Below are 22,639 nucleotides of genomic sequence, written 5' to 3'. Positions count from 1 at the left end.
GAAATTAGAATACTCTAGTACTACATTTTTCTTAACTGCTAGCTTTAAAAGATTATAATGAACTATTCAGACCATAGGGTTCTTAATTTTTAATACTTAAGCAGGATATTTAGCATAGAGTTAAATTCAAAATTCTAGTTAGAATAGAGACATTTAGATATAATTAGGTACAAATAGCATTACGTTACTGTTAGGATCAATGTAAGATTGGTGTTACTCCAAGTGCTGTAAAAATATTAAAAACAGCATTTAAATTACATTCTTTGAAAACTCAGATCCACAAAAAATATGATTCCAGTAATTAACTTTTTAATTATGGGAAGAGCAAAGGAGTGTAAAAAATATACTACTGAGCAAACGAACAGGAATTGTTTTAATGAAATTTGATTTTCTGTTTCAATTTTTTGGTACATTGACTCTTCTGACATTGCACTTTGCTATTAATTTAAAAAAATTAAACTCCAAAGACACATTAATTCAGTATTTAATGCAGATTTAATTCTTGACTAGCTGTAAAGCTTAAAGAGTTGGCAGTCTTGTTGGTGAAACAATAAAATAGGAATTAAGCCAAAATGCAAAACTATGTAATAATTAGGTTTCATAAATATATATGCAGGTTTTCTTTTGTAGCTATATGAATCAGAGTAGTATTGACTTAATAGTTTATTTAGTTTTTGTTTTTCTCTGAAAATATGCCACCAACTACATTTCAAAATTGCAAGTCAACCAAGGCCCGTATAAATAGTTGAGGCTTAGTGCTATACATTAAGGGAAATTCTAACCAACAACTTCACGGCAACAATTTTTTAAAGGTGCCGTGGTTCTTTGATGTAATTCATAGTATATAGAATTTAAAAATAGTCTAAAAAAATAAAAATAAAAAAATAAAAATAGTCTAGAATAATCTGTGATAATGCACTTGAGAAATACTTATAATCTGTTCTTTGGGGGTATAAAATAACTGACTTACTATTTTATGGGTAACTACAATGTTTGCAGGTACTTTAAACAAAGATGAAAATTTTAAGAGTGTTGTACTATATCTTATAACCAAATTTCCTTCTTAATAATAATAGTTGTATTAAACAGTTAGCCATCAGTCATTATTGATAGCCTAAATAAGTATGAGTGTAGGTCCTGTTCTAACATCTAGTAATTTTAAGTACATTGAAAGATAGATTGCCTCGCGGTTAATTGGGGGTTAAACGATGTCCTCTTCTTTTGGAAACTGAGAAGCAGCTTCCCACTCTTTAGTAAATGCAGGAATTTGCTCTCTTCCCACTGAATTAAATCCGTCTTTGACATGTCATTTGCTAACCTCAATAGTTTTTCTACCCCATTAAAGTTGGGGCCACCAAAAATAGGAATGATATCAGACTGCACCACCCTGCGTGGGTTTGTGCTCACTATAGATACTCTCCTCCCTACCTTATCCTTGTTCTCAATGATAGTTTTTAAAGAAACTTGGAATATTACTCTTAGTATATTCCTACACCGGGTAAGAGAGAGTTAACTTGTGGTCTATATATGGTGTTCAGAGAGTCCACTAACCCAGTGAAACAATGTGTTTATTCAGTTCTTCTAGGGAAAGGGTCTCAGCAGGCATGGGCATCTAAAAGGGCCCTGTGATCCCAAAAAGCTAAACTTATATTTGCTAAGGACAAGTAATCAGTTTAGAGGATCACCTCAGGCACTGCTTTTTATTTTGTGTGGGAGCCTCAGGGGAAAGCCATTTTGAAACATTAGTTAAGGAATACCATTATAGTTCATCAAATTATAAAAATCAGAGCAAATGAGGGGTGCTTGAGTTGGCTCAGGAGGTTGAATGTCTGAATCTTGATCTAGGCTCAGGGTCATGAGTTCTGCTCCACATTGGGCTTCACGCTAGGTGTAGAGCCTACTTAAAAAAAAAAAAAATTACAGCAAACAAGTAAATGTTTCTAAAAAAAGAACTGTAGATTTTTCAATGACGTGTAATTAAATGCACTTAACCACCTTTCTTCATTCCTTGCCAATGAACATCCTCTACTGAAAATTTATAGATAAGAAATTAAGTCAATTCAAAATGGGCCTCAAATATAATTCTTCAACTAATAGGGAATGTCTAAGGATATATATGCATTTATTATAATTGCATGCATAGGAGTGTGTGCTTTGTGTTCCTGGGTGACATTGATCAGAATGTTTATAATGGCCTGGCCAGGTCACACTGCAATAATCTTCCTGTTCTCCACTGTGCTTACTTGGTCTGCTCCTCTTTGCTGCAGTTTCTGAGGAATGTGCCTAGGAGTAGGCCCAGACCTTGCTTTTGTAGAGATCTGTCAACAGGGGTACTTTATCTCACAGCAGGTTCTTGCAGCTTATCTGTGGGCTCAGTGTATGATAATTGGAACTTCAAGGATACTAGTCTGACTGCAGTTCATCACAACCTTTTTTAAAAATGCTAAACTACTTGAGTCTTAAACTGCATATTCTAAATTGTTCAATGGATATTAGAAATACATTATTTCTCTGCCCTTTTTTGTTTATAGATCTTTATATGCATAATTCTTGTTATTTAAATCGAATTCCGTGCATCATCTGTGAGGGTGGGGGAAGGGTAGCATCTCATCATGTTTTATATCTACATTTAACAGTATGATTTTGGCCCACTCCCTACTGAACCAAAGGGAAAGGGCATATTTGAGAGAAAACATGTGCTTTACTCAGACTCCAATAATTAGGCTGATGCACTTGATTTATGTTACACATTGAGCTCATTCTTAAAAGGTAAACATTTTACAGTGTGCCTCCTGGCTCACAAATCAGTGCTTTTTTTTTTTTTTCTACTAAACACTCCTTCCGTCTTGCTAATAAAATCCAATTTCCAGAATCATAGTTAGTTGCTAAGCAAATATGCATAAAACCATAAATTTATCTAAATCATTTATTATTTAAAGAGTAGTATATAAAAGTTTAAACAGAAGTCATTGATCAGTGAAAGTGACAGAAAATAAGCAAAATAAAAATAGAATTATGGTAGAATAAGCTAAAAGACCTTACTTTAGGGAAAACTGAGCTCAAAAATTAGGTGTGGGGCTTCTTAGGCAATATTTTATCTTAAATTAGAATCTGTAGGAATCCCCTTATCACTTATTCTTAGATTTTCTTTGCCAATGTGCGCTACTTGTTTATTAACCAGGTATAACATTTGAAATGAGTCTTTTAAGACTACAACTTCAATAACATATTTATAAATGTCACTGCTACATATGGACTAACAGTTTTAACCTTATTGCAATACCTTGTACAATTTTTGTAACTGCTAAAGGCCCTATAAAAGGCTAACAGCCCATGTAAATAGTTAGTTCTCAATCTGGTACAGATTGGCAAATTCTCTCTGACATAGCTTGAATTGCCAGGAATGTTGTGACATCATTCCTTGCCAATGAACATACATCCTTTCTTTGCTGGTGAAGGTGAAATCTGAGCCAAGTCATTCTGTAGGACCTAGTACAATGGCCATCCTCTGAGCAGATTTAGAGAAGCAGTCTTATTGCTCTCTCTTATCTTAATAATTTGTTATCTTTCTGAGATTGTGCATAACCTCACTTGGAATGCTATTTCCTTAAACCATTGTGCTTCACAGATGTGAGTATTTCCCACTGGGAAATGTAGGAAGATACAAAGCCAGGCCAAATGTGTATGACCATGAGTGTGCATGAGTTTGACAAATGAAATACATATCTTTAAAAGTATCATGCTCTTTTCTTTAAAGTCACAATTTAAAGCTGGTGGTTTTGGGGTGCCTGGATGGTTCAGTTGATTAAATGTCTGACTCTTGATTTCGGCTCAAGTCATGATCTCAGGGTTGTGGGCTTCAGCCCCACATTGGGCTCCACGCTCAGCATGAAGTCTGTCTCTCTTCCCTCTTCTCCTCCCCCCCCCCCCGGCCCCCACCACTCATGTGTTCACACACTCTCAAATAAAATCTTTACAGAGTAAAATAAAGCTGGAGGTTTCACTCAGGGTCAAAATGACAGGTCGCATACTTGCTTGCTTATTTATTTATAAAGAACAACCGCATGTTTGAACAACATGTTTAGATTTAATTTCTTTTCATGAGACTGCTTTTTTTAAAATAAGTGTACTAGACACATAGTTTCAGCTGTACAACTTAGTAGTGATTTGATGAATTTATACATTATGCTGTGTTCACCATAACATGTAGCATTTTTTTTAAAATAGTCCAGAATAAGCTGTATAAGAATTAAGGGACATCAGTTGCTTAATGTAATAAGGCAGGTACCTCCATATTCTCCCACAAATTTTATCATGATAAACCAGTGCCATATTCTGAACTTTAAAGGAGGCTTTTACTTCTGGGTATCCAAACATTTGCACATATTACTCAGGTAGAAGATGGTGGTAGTGTAAGAGTTTCTCCCTTAATGTTTTGGTTATTTGAGAACAAACCCAACATTTAAGGAATGTATTGTTACTGTATCTTTTGAGTTTCTACAGCCAAAAATATAAGAGCAATAACTAGGTACAGGTCTGTTATTTTTAGAAAAGTTCATTTTATTCAGTCTTAATGTTAAGAAACCCTCCTCGCCTTTAATTGAGATTCAATAAACCACAAAGCTCAAAAAGGGTGGTACAGCAAGTTGCCACCCTCACAGTGTTTGCTAGGTGTCATCCACTTATTGTTCTAGTGGTGGTCATTTGGCAGTTTTTGATGAAAGATTAGTGATCCTGGTTTCTCTGTGTTGCCTGCTGGGTCTCAAGTAATTTATTTTCCAAGAAGAAAAGTGATTAAATAGATGGAAAGATTTTCAGAACAGTAAATTTTACTGAAAAGTTATATAGTGTTTGGACTCAGTTCAGAAGTGTCCAAGACCAAACCTCAAAGCATGAAAACAAAGGTTGGGCTATACTTCAGGGGGACAAGTTATAATCTAGTTAAGACCCATCAAATGAAGTCAGAGGCAAAACTTTGCTATTGACATTGCCTGTCGGCAAGTTAGCGCTATCTTCTGGAGATTTTAGTTATTTCATGATGAATTCTCTTGAAACAGGTCTGGAAGGTTTTTTTAGAATTGTCTGACATACGAAGTTGAATTTTCCTGACCAGAAGAGAGCAGGGTTAGGATAGAAGTTCCACCAGCTATCCAAGATAGACCCAGCACTACCAGGAGTTACCTGTAAGCTGCTACTACTAGTCCAGTGCCTTAAGTAGGAAGCGTTCAAGAAACTTTCTTCTATACATTGTATCTTTAGGAAACTAAAAATTAATAAGAAATCTTTTGATGGGTGACATAATGATCTTCTTAAAACATAGATCCAAGACAGGAGACTTTGAACCTGACAAATAGGAATATTTTAAAAGGCTCCCTTAGGTGAGGTTCGGGTTACATCTTCCACTAAGGAACCTAGAAGGAGATAAGGTGGTAAGTACCTGGAAATCTCATAGGCCATTAAGATTTTATGAGTTTTTTTTGTTTTGTTTGATTTTATGAGTTTAAAAAAGAAATCCAATCTGGTTGCTGAGGACTTCTTAAAAATGGCTAGTATACCTGGCCACTTTGATTGTTTTATAAGTTTCTTTTACACTCTATCAGAAAAAGTATATTTCCCGGTTATTACTAGACAGAATGACACTGCTGGGCTTTAGCAATAGACTTGCCAACAGTCATTATGTCAGCTCTTGCATATAAGTGTGTTTCTACCTATCCTGTACACATAATCACTGAAACATATTCTTGTGAACAATACACATGATATTAACCTGAATATTTGCAGGGGACTCCTTAAAGGGATGGTTTTATTTAGTTTGCAGCCTCATCTTGCAAAACCGTAACATCTGAATGAGTTAGCAGAGGAAACCAGTTGGTTAATAAAGATAAGAGCAACTATGCCTGTGAACAAGAGGTCACCACAGCCTTAGTTTAGTAATAGCTGCAACTCAAGACTATAAGGACGCCTAGATAGTTTAGTTCCTCCAAAAGTCAGGAACCTTAATTGTTATTAAAATTAAAAGAACTATCCAAAAGCTTCAGGAGAATCTATCAGTTGTTAATGTTTGAGAAGAGGTATACTCAGGTAAAAGTAAAAACCGCACCTTCTGCCAAGTAGGAAGAATATGGAGGAAGGAAACATTTTTACTACTTTGTGCTGAAAACAAACTGCATATGCAGAGACCAATTTATGTTTTTTTCTGAGCTATCAGTTCCCTCTTCAATAATTATACTTAAGTGTCTGTTTTGGTCATATTATTTATTTAAGCAAGATGAGTTGGTGAAAACTCTGTCTTTAAATAAGATACACATAATTGGAGATATGTGTGTGACCATATATTTGGTCACATATATATTTGCAAGGGCTGTGCCAGTGATTTTGTTCTCACATTTGCAAAAAAATAAAAATAAAAAAAAAATAAAACCCTTTCAGAAATCAAAATGTTACTTTAGGTATTATTAACAAAGCCACAAATTACTGAGACAATCAAAATTACAGCTTATAAAAATTATGCTATATTCACAAGATATAGCAACACTGAAGTCTCCAGTGTCTAACAGAACTACTTTTTTTAAAAGTCATGTTTGCAAAGGCGCTTTTATCATATAGAATTTTATCTGCTTTTCTGCAGCCACGAGAAAGAGACTACATGATTTCCTCATTTAAGCTTCCTAATTTTTTTTTCAAACCATCAACTAGAAGTGCCTAAATACTAGAATTCCATTAGTATCCAGAGAGAAAAGCAGGTACAAACTTAAAATTCAGAAAACAGATAGTGAATGTTAACAAATGGAATATGGAGCATGTAATGTCTTGCCTCTGCATGAAGTAAGAACATAAGTAAAGTTTATTGCAGATTAAGATATGTTTATTTGAAAGAGTCTAAACAGTATATTCACATAAGGTAGTTTTTACTAAAAGGCTTATATATTTAAATCACCTGTTAAAACTTTGTGACTATTTTTAGTCTTTATAAAACATTATTTATAGTTATTGTTTTCCTTGGTTTCAGAAAGTTATTTCTTACCCTCTTTCAGGCCTTGACCCATCCATCAAATTATTTTTATAATTCCCAAGAATTTGCAAACAGAGGCTCTATTTTTTGTGTATTTTCTCAAAATGTGAAAAATGTTAAGTTTGTGTTCTCAGTACCGTAGGAAATATTTAGGAATACAGTTTTTAAAATCTGTACCCAAATCAGCATTTCTCAGAGTGTGCCATGATCTGTTTATAGGTATTAGAAAGAAGAAAAAAAAAAACGCAGTTACATAGTTTTGGAAAGTACCAAGTTAAAGTTAAAATTCTTTTCTATACGACTTCTCAGGGCATTTCAGATCCTCCTATGTTATCCTCTGGGTATTTCCTATTTTCCAAATATACCTGGCCTGATACAGCTGATGTTCTATCAAAAATACTGAAAAGCGGTCTTAACATTGTTAAAAATTGAACACAAATGTCAAAAACAAAAGGTGCTATTCTGTGCTTGAGTGTGGGCTTCTTGAGAACAAGGACCGCTCTTTATTCTTTGTAACCCATATTGCGTAAAATCAATATAATATGCTGAGTATACATTAATTGAACAAGTCAATATAGATCTAATAACTCTTGAAAGCCCATTTTTATTTATTTTTATTTATTTAAATTCAATTTGCCAACATATAGATAACACCCAGTGCTCATCCCATCAAGTGCCCTCCTCAATGCCCAACACCCAGTCACCCCGTCCCCCCACCTGCCTCCCTGAAAGTCTATTTTTAAAGTCTATCCTAATTAAACTTCTGATTTGCTATAGTTAATTATATAGAATAACATTTAAAAATAACATTTTGTTAATAATCTAGAATAACATTTTGTGTATTTTTTTCTTCATACCTGGAAGAAGTAAAATCTTTAAATGGTCTGTTTTATTGTTTTATATTTAGGATGGTAACCAGTTATTTTTATCTCTTGAAGAATGTAGACCTAACCAATAATAGATCTGTTCTTAAACCATGGAGCACTTCAAACTTGCTAAGTACAGAAATCAGAAAATTTACTCACACTTGTATTTAAATTCAGCCTAACATTTTTTCCTCTGAGAATCTGAAACTTTTCTCATATCCTTCTTTACCCTTGTTCCTACCTCCCAAGAAGACAATTTGTCTATTTTGTTCCCTTTTCCTTTTTGGAGTCCAAATAGTTTACCAGAATTCATGGAATCCCCTGATCCATTTCCTATTGCCCCATTAAAGATCTCCCAGTGTTTTCCCATTAGATTTACTTCTTCACTTACCAGAGGCTCCCTTGGACGTTTTTTGGATGTTCTAAAGAGTACTAAGTATACCTAATCCAAAATAAGAGACTTCACTGCTACACTAGTTGTAATAGGCCCTTACTCTAGAAGGAGGACATTTTTTAGCATCTCAGTTACAAAACATGATGCATATTTATAGGCAACATTTACTACAGTGAATGGTTTTTATTGAAGAAACGGGAAATCTGGGTGTTCCTTGGAGATTTCAGGGCTTTTAAGGTAATCAGAGTTTTGTAGATTTCAGCTGGCAATGTGGTTAACATTACAGACCACAGCCATAATATAATGTCAAGAGCAAATAGGAAAAAAGAAAAATAAACAAGTTCTTGAATTAAAAATAGAGAATGGGAAAGAATATTACTATCTAGTCATTAAGTCAGTTTCAAAATAGACACATTTAGAATGTCAGGCAAAACATAGGTTTTCTTGATTGGATTATGCTTTTTAGAGGATACTTATTAGGTACTGTGAAAGTTAAATTTTGAGGATTTAGGCATCTTTTTTTTGTAGAATCTTGTAAAAATTTCCTGTGTAAGAAAGAACTTTTAACATGGGCTATTTGATAAAGAAAAAAAAATGTTTCTAATGAAAATTAGGATTTCCTGCCTTGATTGCCTTTTAAAATAAGACCTTTTCATTGAGTAGCTTAAATGAATCTGTCTTAGCTAGTAAATAACAGGACAGTTCCCTAATGCCCCTTAGAAACAGGTGTTTCATTGCTGTTTTTTTAATATCTCCATTCAAACTAACATTTGTGGAAGGCTCTATCAGCCAGGCAACATGGTAAGACAGGAAACTTTAAAGAAGGTGCAGGAAATGCTTTACAGTTTTAGAGTTCATGAGTGATGGAAGGAGTGGACATAGAAATAATTCAACTACAGTAGAGCAAGGAATACAATGGAGGTGTTGGCTTCACCTGGAGAAGTCTGAGAACTTTATAGAATAAGGGGTATTTGAGTCTATCTTACAAGAATGTTCAATAGTTGGTGGTGGAGAAGGGAAGGCTACGGTTATTGAAAGGCTCAAAGGCATGAAAATATATGGCTCATTTGGGGAATGATGATTAGTCCACTGTGGGTGAGTCTATTTCTGGTTCATTGAGGCCAGTCTAGGAGAGGTATCTATGATGTTATGGAATTTGGACTTTTCAAGACTATTGTTCCCAGCCATTTTTCTTTTGCCACATAAATAATAGATGCATGTATATGCAATGACATGTAAATTCCTAGGCTCTCGCTTTTCCTGCAGTCATTTCCATCACATTCAAGCAGGAACTTATATGATTATAGATAATTATATAGAGATATACAGATCTGACTGTTTAAAATATGTTTGATTTACAATTATTTGTGCACAACTGGTAAAAATGGTTGTTTTGACTTAGGTTTAGAACGGAAGGTGATGCAGTAAAGAATGACTAGTAGTAAACTACTATCACAATATAACAGGAGACTGGAAGACTTGTGGATGGATTTGAGAAATCATGAAGTACAATTGCGAGGACTAATTTCAAAGACTCATCCATACTCTAAATGGGTCAATTCTAGTAATACCGCCTTCATATTCCCCTTCCTTACACACTCTGTCTCTCTGTCTCTCTCTCTCTCTCTCTCTCTCTCTCTCTCTCTCTCTCTCTCTCACACACACACACACACACACACACACACACAAATTACTCATCTATTGCCTCCACATCGCTGTGGCCACTACCTCATCACTACCATTTCCCGATAAATAGGACATTTTTCAGTAGCTGTTTTGACATAGGCTCATGCCTCTTTGAAATGACTGCTTAAAAACACACATCAAAAAAAAAAAAAAAAAATTTAAAAGGTATGCAACAGATATCCCTGGCCCTCATATTCCTTATCTTTGACCATCTCATCTTCTTGTCACTCATTTAGGTGATGAAGTACAACATAGAGATGTGAGGATGAGTAAGATTATCTGTGATATGCATTACTTGGCATACTTGGTTAAAAACAAACACCTTTTAGGCATCTTCACAATGTCCCTTGCATCAAAATACTTAAGAATGTTAGGTACAACTTCACTATCATTTTCTTTCCCAAAAACATAAGTACTGGTTTTTTTTCTCTTCCTCATTTAGAGGCTCATTTTTCCTCTAGGGTCTCCTAATGTCCCTTTTATGCACTTAACTCCAGCTCTCTGTTGTCTTTCAAGAGTACAACACCTGAAATTGCCTGTCGATTCTTTGTGCAGATACACCAGGCTTTGGTACAAAAGTAGAACAAAGCTTTCTAGTTCTTACATTCTTAAAGCTAAACAACTTGGCTGGTATTTAGATTTTAATATCTCATTGATCTGGTGGTTTCAGGCAATGATTTATAATGATTGATAGTTCACAGTTCATCATAAAATACAGAGCTTAGAGATCAGCTAATCTTACTTGCACACTTTATAAATGAGAAAATGGAGATCAAGAGCACTTAAATATTTATTCCTGATATACAGCAAGTTAGGCCTAGAATGTCTTGATTCTGTGTCAGTGTCTTTTCTTCCCTTTCCTTTTTCTCTAATTAATTTTTGAATTGCATATTATAGATATATTTCTCTCATAAAAAGTTAAAATATTATTGGTAGCTTAAGGCCCTCTTTGCCCCCAGAATCACAGCCTTCTCCTTAGCAGTAACCGCTGTTACTGCTTTGATGTATATTCTATTAACACTTTTCTTTGCATTTGCTTATGTAAATGTGTGAGTCTATGTGTGCCTATGTGTCACCTAAGTGTTTTTTTTTCATTAGTGAATTTTTCCGTGTACCCAGTCATCATGTAAGCATAGTCAGATTATTTTTTACAGATGTGTACTTTCCACTGCACACAGGTACACAGATCTGCTGCTTATCTCTCCTTTAGCCTCATCGGATCTTGGTCCATTTATTCATTCAATTAATATTAAGTGCCCATTACATACTCCCTTCAAGAATTTTATATTACATTTTCAAAAATAAAACATGTACAAAGATAACTAATATTAAATAAGTGCCATTAAATATGTATAAGAGATCATTCTGTTTTCTGTCTCATTACCCAGAAGACCTAAATAGCAAAGGAAAAGAATTTTAAATATAGAAATTCTTTGATGTCATTTTCTAAACTCAGTGTTTGTTTAGCTTAAAAGTATTTTGACAAGACTTCACTTCAACTGACCATAACTGGAGTATTAGAGCATTATAACGAAGACCTCAACTATTTTTGAATTTATGTAAGCTTAAGGGATAGCTTTAAATTAAAATGTCTGTCTTAACAGCTATTTTTTTTTTCAAAAATGAACTTGAGCCAGGTAGAATTGCAGAAGCTAACTGCAACCAGCAGTCATTCACAATAAAAACATTTTCAGTAAAAACGTATACTTATTTTAGAATTGGGCCAGACATAAGCAGGTGAGAAAAACTTTTGGGTGTTGATTGATCTGAAAGCTTGCTCTTGCTACCCCCTGATTCAGTTACAGCATCTGGATATCTGAGCAGAGGAAATCCTGGATCTTATGACTCCTCTTAAAGAATAGAATCTAGATTCAGATCTAACCGTGTACATAGAGCGCCTACTTGTGCCAGGAACATTCATGTACGAGGTTTCATTCAGTCACTCACAGATGATTGAATCAGCTCTAAAAAGTTAAAATGATTTTACTTGAAATGAGATTAATGTTCCCTGAGACCTAGCACTATAAAATAATTATTTTTCCAGCCTGGTCATTTATTACAGTTAAAGGAAATGTTATAAAACATTTGGATATTCCTCATATGCTCCTTGTTTAAAGTGAACAAATTTATAGCTCTTTCAGTGTGATTAAACCCTACAGCTTAAATGCGTTCTTTTGTAATTATTATAATTCATAATAATTTTAACAATAATAAATATTTAAATATATAAGAATTGTCTAAAACTAAAATAGAAGTTCTGGATCTTACTAGCTCCAGTACTAGTGTATTTTGAAATATTGGGTGAGGAATTCCAGATTTCCAACCTTTCTCTTTTAAATAGGGAAAAGACTTTCTACTATATATGGTAAATTAAATTGCCTGAGAACTAGAGGTACAAGATACTGTATAAGTTTGAAGTGATAAGTGCTTAAAGTATATTTTGGAGGGAAGTGGTTTAGGTTGAAAGATGTAAAGTGGGCAAAAAGAACATTAAAGTACTCTCTTTCTGGGAGTGATAAGCCTCTAAGAACTATGTTCTTAAAAGCAGATATTGCTATTCATAGTTCTTTTAGAGAAAATAAAATCATGGGTGTTTGTATGTGAGCCAGTGTATTAATTATAATGGCAGACAAATCATGTCTATCATTTGGATCTGAAGCCTGTCAAAACATCAGAGGTTAATCAGGGTCTTTGTATTCCTATGTTTAAAAGCATGAGACATAGGGGTGCCTGGTGGCTCAGTCAGTTAAGCATCTGACTCTGAACTCTTCAGTTCACGTCATGGTCTCAGGGTCGTGAGATTGAGGTTCCATGCCTAGCATGGAGTCTGCTTGAAATTCGGTCTACCTCTCCCTCTACCCCTGCCTGTTCCCCATTCCTACACACATGCTCTGTCTCTCTGAAATAAATAATTTTTTAAATTTTATTTATTCATGAGAGAGAGGCAGAGACACAGGCAAAGGGAGAAGTAGGCTCCATGCAGAAAGCCCAACGTGGAACTTGATACCAAGTCCCCAGGATCACACCCTGGGCTGAAGGCGGCACTAAACCGCTGAGCCATCGGGGCTGCCCAAAAATAAATTAAAAATTTTTAAAAAGCATGGAACATAGCTCAAAAAAATAGTCTGATTCTCAAGGTCTTACACCAAAGCTACAGAGAAATATAAACATTGGTAAACCAATTTGAATATAAAACATGTAAAATTCACTTATAACCCTTTCCTATGTATTTGGCTATTCTATGACCTAAATTTAAAGTCTTGTCTTTGGGGTACCTGGGTGGCTCAGTGATTGATCATCTGCCTTTGACTCGGGTCATGGTCCTGGGGTCCTGGGATCGAGTCCCGCATCGGGCTCCTGACAGGGAGCCTGCTTCTCCCTCTGCCTATGTCTCTGCCTCTCTGTTTCTCATGAATACATAAAATCTTCAAAAAATAATAAAATAAAATCTTGTCTTTAATTGTAAAAACGCTAATTTGCCGTGTTTAATATTATTTATACTAGGTTAGGAAAAGTTTTATGGAGGGAAAAAATATTTTAAATGAGATGAAGACTACTTAGTGTACATGGGAAAGGTTATTTTGGTTTTTTTGAAGGAGTGGAGAGGGAAAGACAGAAAAAGAAGAGTTTGCCCATAGACTTGAGAGAGATAAAGGCAGGAGAGAAAATAGGTGATAGAATTGACATATGCATCTTCATAGATTTGTTGAAGTTTTTTTAAAAAAAAATTGATACGATACCTAAGAGAAAATTATATTCAATGAATTTGTATACACAGAGTAGAGAAGAAAGCTGGAAGCCAGTGAGGAAGTGGTACCAGTTGGTAACAACATATATGGGGAACTGAGATAATAGGACATTGAGAAAGGAATGAATCTTTAAAGTGCTAAGGAATTACTGTCAACAGTTACTCCAAGGTCCAATGACCAGAGTCCAGCACTTCAAGATATAGTAACTATAGTGCTGTCTCATGAATTTTGCCATTTCCTGGGTTCATGCTACCTTTTTTGGACAACACTATCTACAATATCTTGTTATCATTTGTCTCCTACTCCCATACTGGCTGCATTAGAATGTAAACTCCCTGAGGTTAAAAGTTTCTCTCTCTCTTTTTACAACTGTATCCTCAGTGCCTAGGATAGTGTATAATAAGTGAATTCCAGATCTAACCATCAGTGGTTGAAGTGAGGCTCTCATTGCAATATTTAGAATCAATAAATGAAAATCAAATTATTTAAAATTTGGTAGGGGCCTCAGGTCATACAGCTACTGTTTTTTTCCACTGTCTGTGACTACTGTGAGTCTTGCCTCAGGTTTGGGAATGACAGTTGTGATTCAGTGCATTTCTTTTCTCCATTTCTCTTTTTTGGGGATCCAAAGTACGTAATTTAACTACTTTTCCAGGTAGTTCCTGATCTGGTTCAAATTTCCCACAGGAAAATATGCAGGAATTCCTTATAGGGCATATGGTTCCATGAGGGGACCCTTCTAGGAGTAGAGCACACCATTGCGGTGTGTGTGTGCATATGTGCATGTGTGCACGCATGCACATGTGTTTCATCCAAGAAATATTTATTGAACAACTCTTATGTGCAAGACTAAGGGTATAATGTGATAAAAGAGATGCATTATTCCCTGTCCCCTCAGGGCTTACAGTCTGGTGGAATTTTACAAACAACAAATGAAGTCTCTAAACTCTTTCCCTACTTTGTCTTCTCAAAGTTGTTTCTTTCTAGAAAAGGCAGAATAGGAAGAAATTAAGAACCATGGGAGTTAAACTTTTAATGAATGGTATTAAGGACAAATACCCATTTTTGTTTAGTTTCCAGGGCCTTTAAATTCAATCCAGTTCATTCAACAAACACCTGCTGGGGGGGAAAAAAGACCACCTGCTGAGCATCTCTAGCCCTTGGCTAACTTCTGAAGAATGAAAACAGAGTAGGATACAGCCCCTACTCACAAGGGAAAAAAAAATACAAATGTATACTCTTCAGTGTGTTAAGTGCCACATGTAACTATCTTTTGAGTGAGTCATTCCGTTGGACAGTTTTAGCTAATACAAAATCATACTAAATTAAAAAAAAATTTATTTGAGAGGGAGAGAGAGCACAAAGCAGGCAGAGTAGCAGGCAGAGGGAGAAGCAGGCTCTGTGCTGAGCAAAGAGCCCGACATGGGGCTCGATCCCAGGACCCAGAGATCATGACCTGAGCCAAAGGCAGACCCTTAACAGACTAAGCCACCCAGGTGCCCCAAAATCTGCCTCTATTTGATTTTTATTTTCTGGTTCCAGTTGTGTCCTCTGTGCTCTTCATTCATTTATTCAACCCATAAACATCTGTTAGGGATCTATCATGTGCCATATGTCAACAAGTTTTCTTCACAGACAAATAGTACAGATCTTGCTCTCAAAAAGATAAGGATATAATTTTGTGACTGAGGAAGTTGCTTAACCTGTAAGCTCAGTTTCCTCCCCTGGGAATCACAAATAGTATTAGTAACTACTTAGGATTGTTGTGAGAATTAAATGAATAATGCATACAATGCACTTAATAGAGGGCCTGGTACAGGGCTTTCAACAAATGTTGGGTATTATTGGTGTGCTTAAAGAAGGATCCCAATAAGTAAATTAGGAGTTGCAGGATTGATACAAATGTCCTAATAGAAGTAATAAACCCAGAATGATACAGGAATACAGCAGAGGAACACCTAATCTTGTCTGGAGAAGCTGGGGAAACAGCCTGCAGGAGGAGATACCTGAACTGAGTATTGCAGGACTAAATAGTGAGCGTAGGAAGAGGATAGGGAAAGAGGTGAAAGAGAATGATACATTTTGGGCACTTGCTACTTTTAGGAAAGCTACAATATGAATGGCTTTGGATGCCATGCTAATTAAAACTGTGTCATGAAGATAATGGGAACTATTGAAATCATGCTGCACAATTAAACTTTCTATATAATATAGAAATGTTATATAGCATTGTAACAGCAATGTAAGCAATGTAAGGGCAGCAATGTAAGAGAGTAGAAGACTGATTGAAGAAAAAATTAGAATTTGATGACCAACTAAACGCAAACGTAGGAGGAAAGGAAGAGAAGGTGTCAAAGATAACTTCTAAATGACTGATTTGAATGAGTGAAAGGCAATGACATAGGAAGAGTGGAGGGGGACAGATAAGTTCAATTATAGGCATGTTGAGTTTGAAGACAGGTAAGCACTTGAATATTCCGATCAGGAGTTTAGAACTGGTCTAAGGCTGCAGATTTGGGATTTGTCAATAGGTATTAGTTGAAGCCAACATGTATATACTAGATAGAGGAAGGCCAACATTTTGGGGTTATCAAACAGCTCATAAAATCGATTGAAAATGAATGTCCAGGCAGGTTAGTGGAAAATCAAGATATGGCACTATCCCAGAAACTAAGAGAGGATTGAGTTGAAAAGAAGTTAACAGTCACCAATGCTATGAGGAAAAGAAAAAAGTGTTCTTTGAATTAAGCAACTAGGAAGTTATTGGGCAAGAGTTATTTCAGTAGTGAAGGGACCAGAATGTAAATTGCCAGAGATTGTGGCGTTGATAGGAAGTGAGTGCAGAAGACATCGCCTGCAGGCCTCCTTTTCAAAAGTTGTGAAGAGCAGAGAGATAGTGTAGAAACTAGAGGACAAAGAGCAAGTCTGGTTTATTTAAAGATCATGGAGACTTGACCTCCTTTCTGTGTCCATAGGAAAGAGCCTGGAGAAAGGGAGAGTTGAAGATACAGAATAGAGTGTAAATAAATAATAAAAAATTCTTAAGAAGGCAGAAGAGGTGACATCCTGTGGATTAATGTGTCTTGAACAGGTGAATGGATACCTCTGCCACAAACCAGAGCTACGTGAACACAGGTACGTCTTAAGGGGGGGAGCAGACTTGAATTGTTTGATGATGTCTCTGAAGCCAGGTCATCTTCTGAGAGTTGATGAAGGTAGTGGGGGTGGGATTGAAGTACAAAAACTTGAAAATGTCCCTTGAAAGGAGAAGAAACCTAGAAATAGTGGACAATTGGCATTGCCATCTGGGGCTCCATGCTTTGTCAATGTCTCACTTTAGGAATGGAGACACCCACAATGAGCTATGGGATCTGACCAGCACAGTGTAAAGGTAAGACCACAATCCCCCTTTAAGTGTTAGTTCCCTGGTTTGGAATCTTCAATTTTTACTAACGTAGCCTGTATTTGGATGGGCTCTTTTTAAAGTGGTCCTTCAAACTGAAAGGCCAAGAAAATGCATTTCTTCAGAAGCCAGGGTCAGAGGAAATCTTGAGGCAGTAATGATTACCGTTCAAAAGAACATGCTACTTATAAAAGCCAAGCATTAACTCAGAAATTTTTGTTCGAATTTAATTAGAAACCCTCCTAAATATATTTTCAACAAAGTGATAGACACAAGCAAGAATGAGTTGAAAAATGAAGGCCTGGTTAATGTTTAAAAATGTCTATTGAGTATTGAATGCAGATGGCAAGACATCAAATAACCGTATTATATGGATATATCATTATTCCCAACTGTCAGTCACTGGGTTGGAAACTAGATTCAACTGTAGGTTGATTTTGTTTTTCTTTTTTTTTTTTTTTTTTTTTTTTAAATTTTTATTTATTTATGATAGTCACACACAGAGAGAGAGAGGCAGAGACACAGGCAGAGGGAGAAGCAGGCTCCATGCACCGGAAGCCCGACGTGGGATTCGATCCCGGATCTCCAGGATCGCGCCCTGGGCCAAAGGCAGGCGCTAAACCACTGCGCCACCCAGGGATCCCTGATTTTGTTTTTCAAAGTATTGTTTAAAAAATTTTTTTGCCACTAACCATTTCCTCTTATCCCAAACCTGGCTACTTGACAGTCTTAGGTTCATTCCCTTGCCACTGAGCTCATTTAAGTATGTTACTCCTGCTCCACTGTGCCCTGAAGTCTACCATGTAACTAGATCAGCTGAAAGTTAGGGCCAATCAGGTTATGTTAACCTCAAATACAGTTGCTTTTACTAAATTGCTGTTTGTGTGCACTCATTGGTTTGCACTGAGGGAGGCAATAATAAAATATCTTCACAAAATATGTAGGGTAAGTGTACATTTTTATTTTGGAGGGACAGTCTCCGTTTATACCTGTCGTCCCAGCATAATGTCTAATAGTTCCCTTCACTCAAAAAATTGCACAGTTATGTGGTCAGGATGTTGTTGTTCTCATTATACAATGCCCTGTTTCTGAGGTGCTTTGTGAGAAACTTTTGATCCTGTTCATAGGGATCAGTCATATCTGTGCTTCTGAACAATGAGATTGTTTTTATTATATATACATGGTGACTCATAACTACTCAGGTAGCCCTTTTTAAGTTGGCCTGAGAAAGCCAGATTTGCCAGCTGTCTCATGATGAGCTCAGTGGTATACATTTTTTTATTTTAATCTTCTCTGTTTTCCCTTTTTTTTCTTCTGGTTTCTTTTTCCCTCACCTATTTCTAATTTATATCTTGAATGTTATGCATTCCCATCAGCTATCGTAAGTTCTTTTTGAGATAAGGCAGCCAATAAAGCACAAAACAAATATATTGCTTCTAGAACTTATCTGATATTCTTAAATGACTGAAAAGAGCTCTTTTCAACTTGACTCTTTAATGTTTCCCATTTTTGTCTCTTTCTTTGATCCATGGTAAGTTTTGTAGAAACTGTCAGATTTTGACCAAATTTTTGATACATCGTAAAGAGATGAAGGTTCCTTACTGCAAAGTTGATCTCTGATCAGTTTGCACATTAAAACAAAATATAACTCGTAACATTTTTCAAATGGCTTTATCTTCTGTGATTGCAGAGCTTGAATAAAGAGGCAGTCCAGGGGCAGAGCAGGGGGTGGGGAGAGCACACAAAGGTTTATCAGACAAACCTATCCCTGCCATTTATTATGTGACTTTAAGAAAGTTTCTGAGTTATCTAAGTCTCACATCTTCCATCTGTAGCTTATACATAATATTACCTTATTCTTAGGGAGATGAAACAACATGCATTATCTACCATTATTGTTATCTTTCCAATTTACAAATCACTAATAGTAATGGCTTTGCGCTTGATAAGAAGTCTGATTTTTTAATTTTTTAACAAAAAAGGTTTGAAAATCAAACTGTTTATGACTTATCCTCTGGCAGCATAGCAATCCAGGTATTTTTGAAAAGGCTCTCTCAACAGCTAAACACTTAGACACTGGATAAAGTACAATAAACAAACATTTTTAAAAGTGTTGTGTACCTTGCAAGAAAGTACAGAAAATCCTCAAGATTCTCACCCTTCCCCAACAAAAACAAAGCACCACGCTGAAATCAAAGGTGATTAAATGAGGAATTATGGATACTTTGGTGTTACATGCCAAGATTGAGAACCTAGCATCTTTTATATTATATAGCATTCAGGACCCAAAAAACTAGGTCCCAAGGCCCATACAAGTTGAGAGAAGTAATTCTGAGACACACCCCCTAATGCTTACTGAATAAAATTGAGACATGTGAAGAGGCTGTAGTCTCAGTGAATGGATGAGTGAAGAAAATCCCCTGCAGTAACATAGGCAAAATAAAAAAACAAAAACAAAACCTGTATATCATTGTCATAGCTTCAAGAGGAAAACAAAACAAAATAATAGAATGTATAAACTATTATCACATGGGTCTGGATTGAGATGTATACATTCCTTATGCACAGGGCCAAGAAATTAAAATGACCCCAGATTGGTAGCCCCTTTTGACACCCAACAAAAATAATCAAATCTTTTCCACAGCAAAGTATTTTTTATTATAAACCCCTCAGAATTTCCTGAAAATAAATTCAGCCAAAAACAAGTTCACTGTAAAATTAAATGCACAAGAAATAAAAAACAACAAACAACAGATTTAGACTTGTAATGACTTCCAATATTAGCATTATGAGATGAACAACAACAAAAAGACTGAATGTGAAGTGTTAAAGATGGAATTGAAAATATAACAAGAAAAGGGATTATCAATATGTGACCAGGCAGATGTTAAATGGAACAACATACAACTTCTAGGAAGAAAAATACAATCATTGCAATTCCCAAAGCAACAGACAGGTTAAATGGTGGATTAGGCATAGTAGAAGAGAGAATTAATGAATTGAAAGATAAATTTGAAGATACTACCCAGAATGCATCAGAATTGTAACAGATGGAAAATAAGAAAGAGACATGACGATAGAGTGAGAAAGATAATAGAGAAAACAGGAAAAGGAAAAATATCTTTTTTATTGAAGTAAAGTGGGCACACAATGTAACATTAATTTCAGAGTGACTTTAGGACTCAACACATGCAATGCTCACCATAAGTGTAGCTACATCTGTTACCATTCAACATATTACAGTACTACTGAGTATATTCCCTGTGCTGTGCCTTTCATTCCTCTGAATTATTCATCATGTAACTGGAGGCCATACCTCCCTCTTCACTGTACCATTTTACTTATCTCCCTAACCCCATTCTCTCTGGCAGCCATAAGTTTTTTTTCTCTGTATTTATGGGTCTGTTTCTGATTTGTTTGAATGTTCATTTGCTTTTTTAGATTCCATATGTAAGTGCAATCATATTAGTCTGACTTAATTCACTTAGCATGATATCTTCTAGGTCCATCCACGTTGTTGCAAATGGCTACATCATCTTTTTTAGCGCTGAGTAATATGGAAGAGGAAATAAAAAAAAAAAAAAATATATATATATATATATATGTCTATGTATATATATATAGACTTAAGGAGGGATCCCTGGGTGGCGCAGCGGTTTAGCACCTGCCTTTGGCCCAGGGCGCGATCCTGGAGACCCGGGATCGAGTCCCACGTCGGGCTCCCGGTGCATGGAGCCTGCTTCTCCCTCTGCCTGTGTCTCTGCCTCTTTCTCTCTCTGTGTCTATCATACATAAATAAATTTAAAAAAATTAAAAAAAAAAAAGACTTCAGGATAAGATTTTTTTTCAGATTTGGGAGGCCCAGTGAATTACAACAAGATAAATACAATAAGAAATCACATTTAAAAAGAAGAAGAAATCGCATTTAGACACATTACAGGGAAATTGTATTACCTCCCAAACAAATAGATATATTAGTAACAAACCAGAGAAAAGATCACCTTTAAGGGGGCAACGAGTAGATTAACAGCCGATTTCTCAACAGCAACAATAGGAATCAGAAGGCAGTGAAAGCATATCTACACAATACCAACAGAAGATGACTTTCCACTTATAACAGTCTACCCAGCAAAACTGTTTCAAAATGAAAGTGAAATAAGTATGTTTTCAGATAAAGAAGAACATTTTATAACCAATAAGCCCTACCAAAAGAATTTTCAAAGGATATTATTTCAGGAAGAAGGGAAGTCTGAGATGCAAGCAGAAAAGATTTCTAGAGAAATTGGTGTGAATAGCACAGATCTAAACAATGAATGTAAAAATAGCAAAATGACCCGGCTAAAAATAAGGGACACTAATTACTTTACTGTTTCCTTCTAATTTTTTTCTAATTTTGATCATATAAAAGTTCTATGGATAAATATACAAAAAATAAAAACAGGTATGCCCCTGCATGTCTCCTTTTGTATATGGTCAAGAAAATTAAAATTAAAAAAAATTAAACTGTCTTTTTGAAATAGCTGAAGGTTCAACTTTAAGACTCTTTGTTTTAGGGAAATAACAATTTACGTGTAACAATACCAGTTAGAAAAGAACTATTCTAGATTCTAAAAACCATGGTGAAATGAAAAAGAAGCAACTTTGTTGTGCAGGATACATGTTGCCTACAGTATTCTAGCACATACCTCTTTTTGAAGCCTCCAGTCCTCTCTTAAATACTTCTGCATGTATATTAGATCAATAAAAATGTAGAACATTAATTTCATAGAACACTAAGCAAAATTATAGCACAATTCCATAAGCAAATAGGAATGATACACACCACAATAACTCAGGAAAATTATTTCAAATGTGTCCTAGTAAGTAAAGGATAGTTACATTCAAGATTTCATTTGAAAAATGTGATACACCATTTGAGATGAGCAATGCTTTTAGTATTAGCAAAACACTTAGCTACTCATTCAGCTTTTCTTAATATGTAATTCTTTGTGGTAGCAGAAACTTCTTTATTTAGATGGAACTTAAGTTGGGCACTCTCTAGAATTTTCTGCTGAATACCATTTCTCAAAGGATTGCAAAATGTGAGGAACAATCCAAAAATGTGCCTTTGTTTTTATTATTGAAGTTATATGCATATCTCAGTAGAAGGAGGAAAGACACAAAGATAATTTTGTATCTTTTATATAAAATAACCCTTTCACTTGGATGTGATGCCCAGAGATATTTTATGGTGACAATGTGCTTACAGTGCATCTGTTGCATGAGACAGACTTTTTCTAGCATTATCAATAAAGACTCTTAGGTTAAGCTGTCAATGATCTAGAATCAACAGTAAGAGACTTGGGCATTTAACAAGCAGGACATTGATAATAGAAGAAATCAAAGGCAAGTATAGGGAAGCAATGTTCAAAAAATGAAATCGATGCTCTATCAAATTCCAGACCTTGACCCTCACTGCAGCTATTATTTGAGACCCTGGAGAAGGGGATTATAAAGTCAGCTTCTTTGGGACTTTTGAGTTTAAGATCT

The 22,639-nt window shown here is 35.5% G+C and overlaps 1 long non-coding RNA gene across 1 annotated transcript in view; it reads left to right on the top strand.

Moving 5' to 3' along the window:
• Nucleotides 1-12,195: 12,195 nt before the first annotated feature.
• The window catches only part of LOC129505563 (uncharacterized), a 56,343-nt gene continuing 45,899 nt past the window's right edge, over nucleotides 12,196-22,639 (top strand). The window contains exon 1 of the long non-coding RNA XR_008663556.1: nucleotides 12,196-16,842. This is a non-coding gene — a long non-coding RNA (uncharacterized LOC129505563). The remainder of the gene's footprint in view (nucleotides 16,843-22,639) is intronic.

The sequence above is a fragment of the Nyctereutes procyonoides genome, unplaced genomic scaffold, assembly GCF_905146905.1.
Source record: "Nyctereutes procyonoides isolate TBG_1078 unplaced genomic scaffold, NYPRO_anot_genome, whole genome shotgun sequence".
NCBI lineage: Eukaryota > Metazoa > Chordata > Mammalia > Carnivora > Canidae > Nyctereutes > Nyctereutes procyonoides.
The sequence above is the reverse complement of the archived record's forward strand: the minus strand, read 5'-3'. Positions and strand labels throughout refer to the sequence as shown.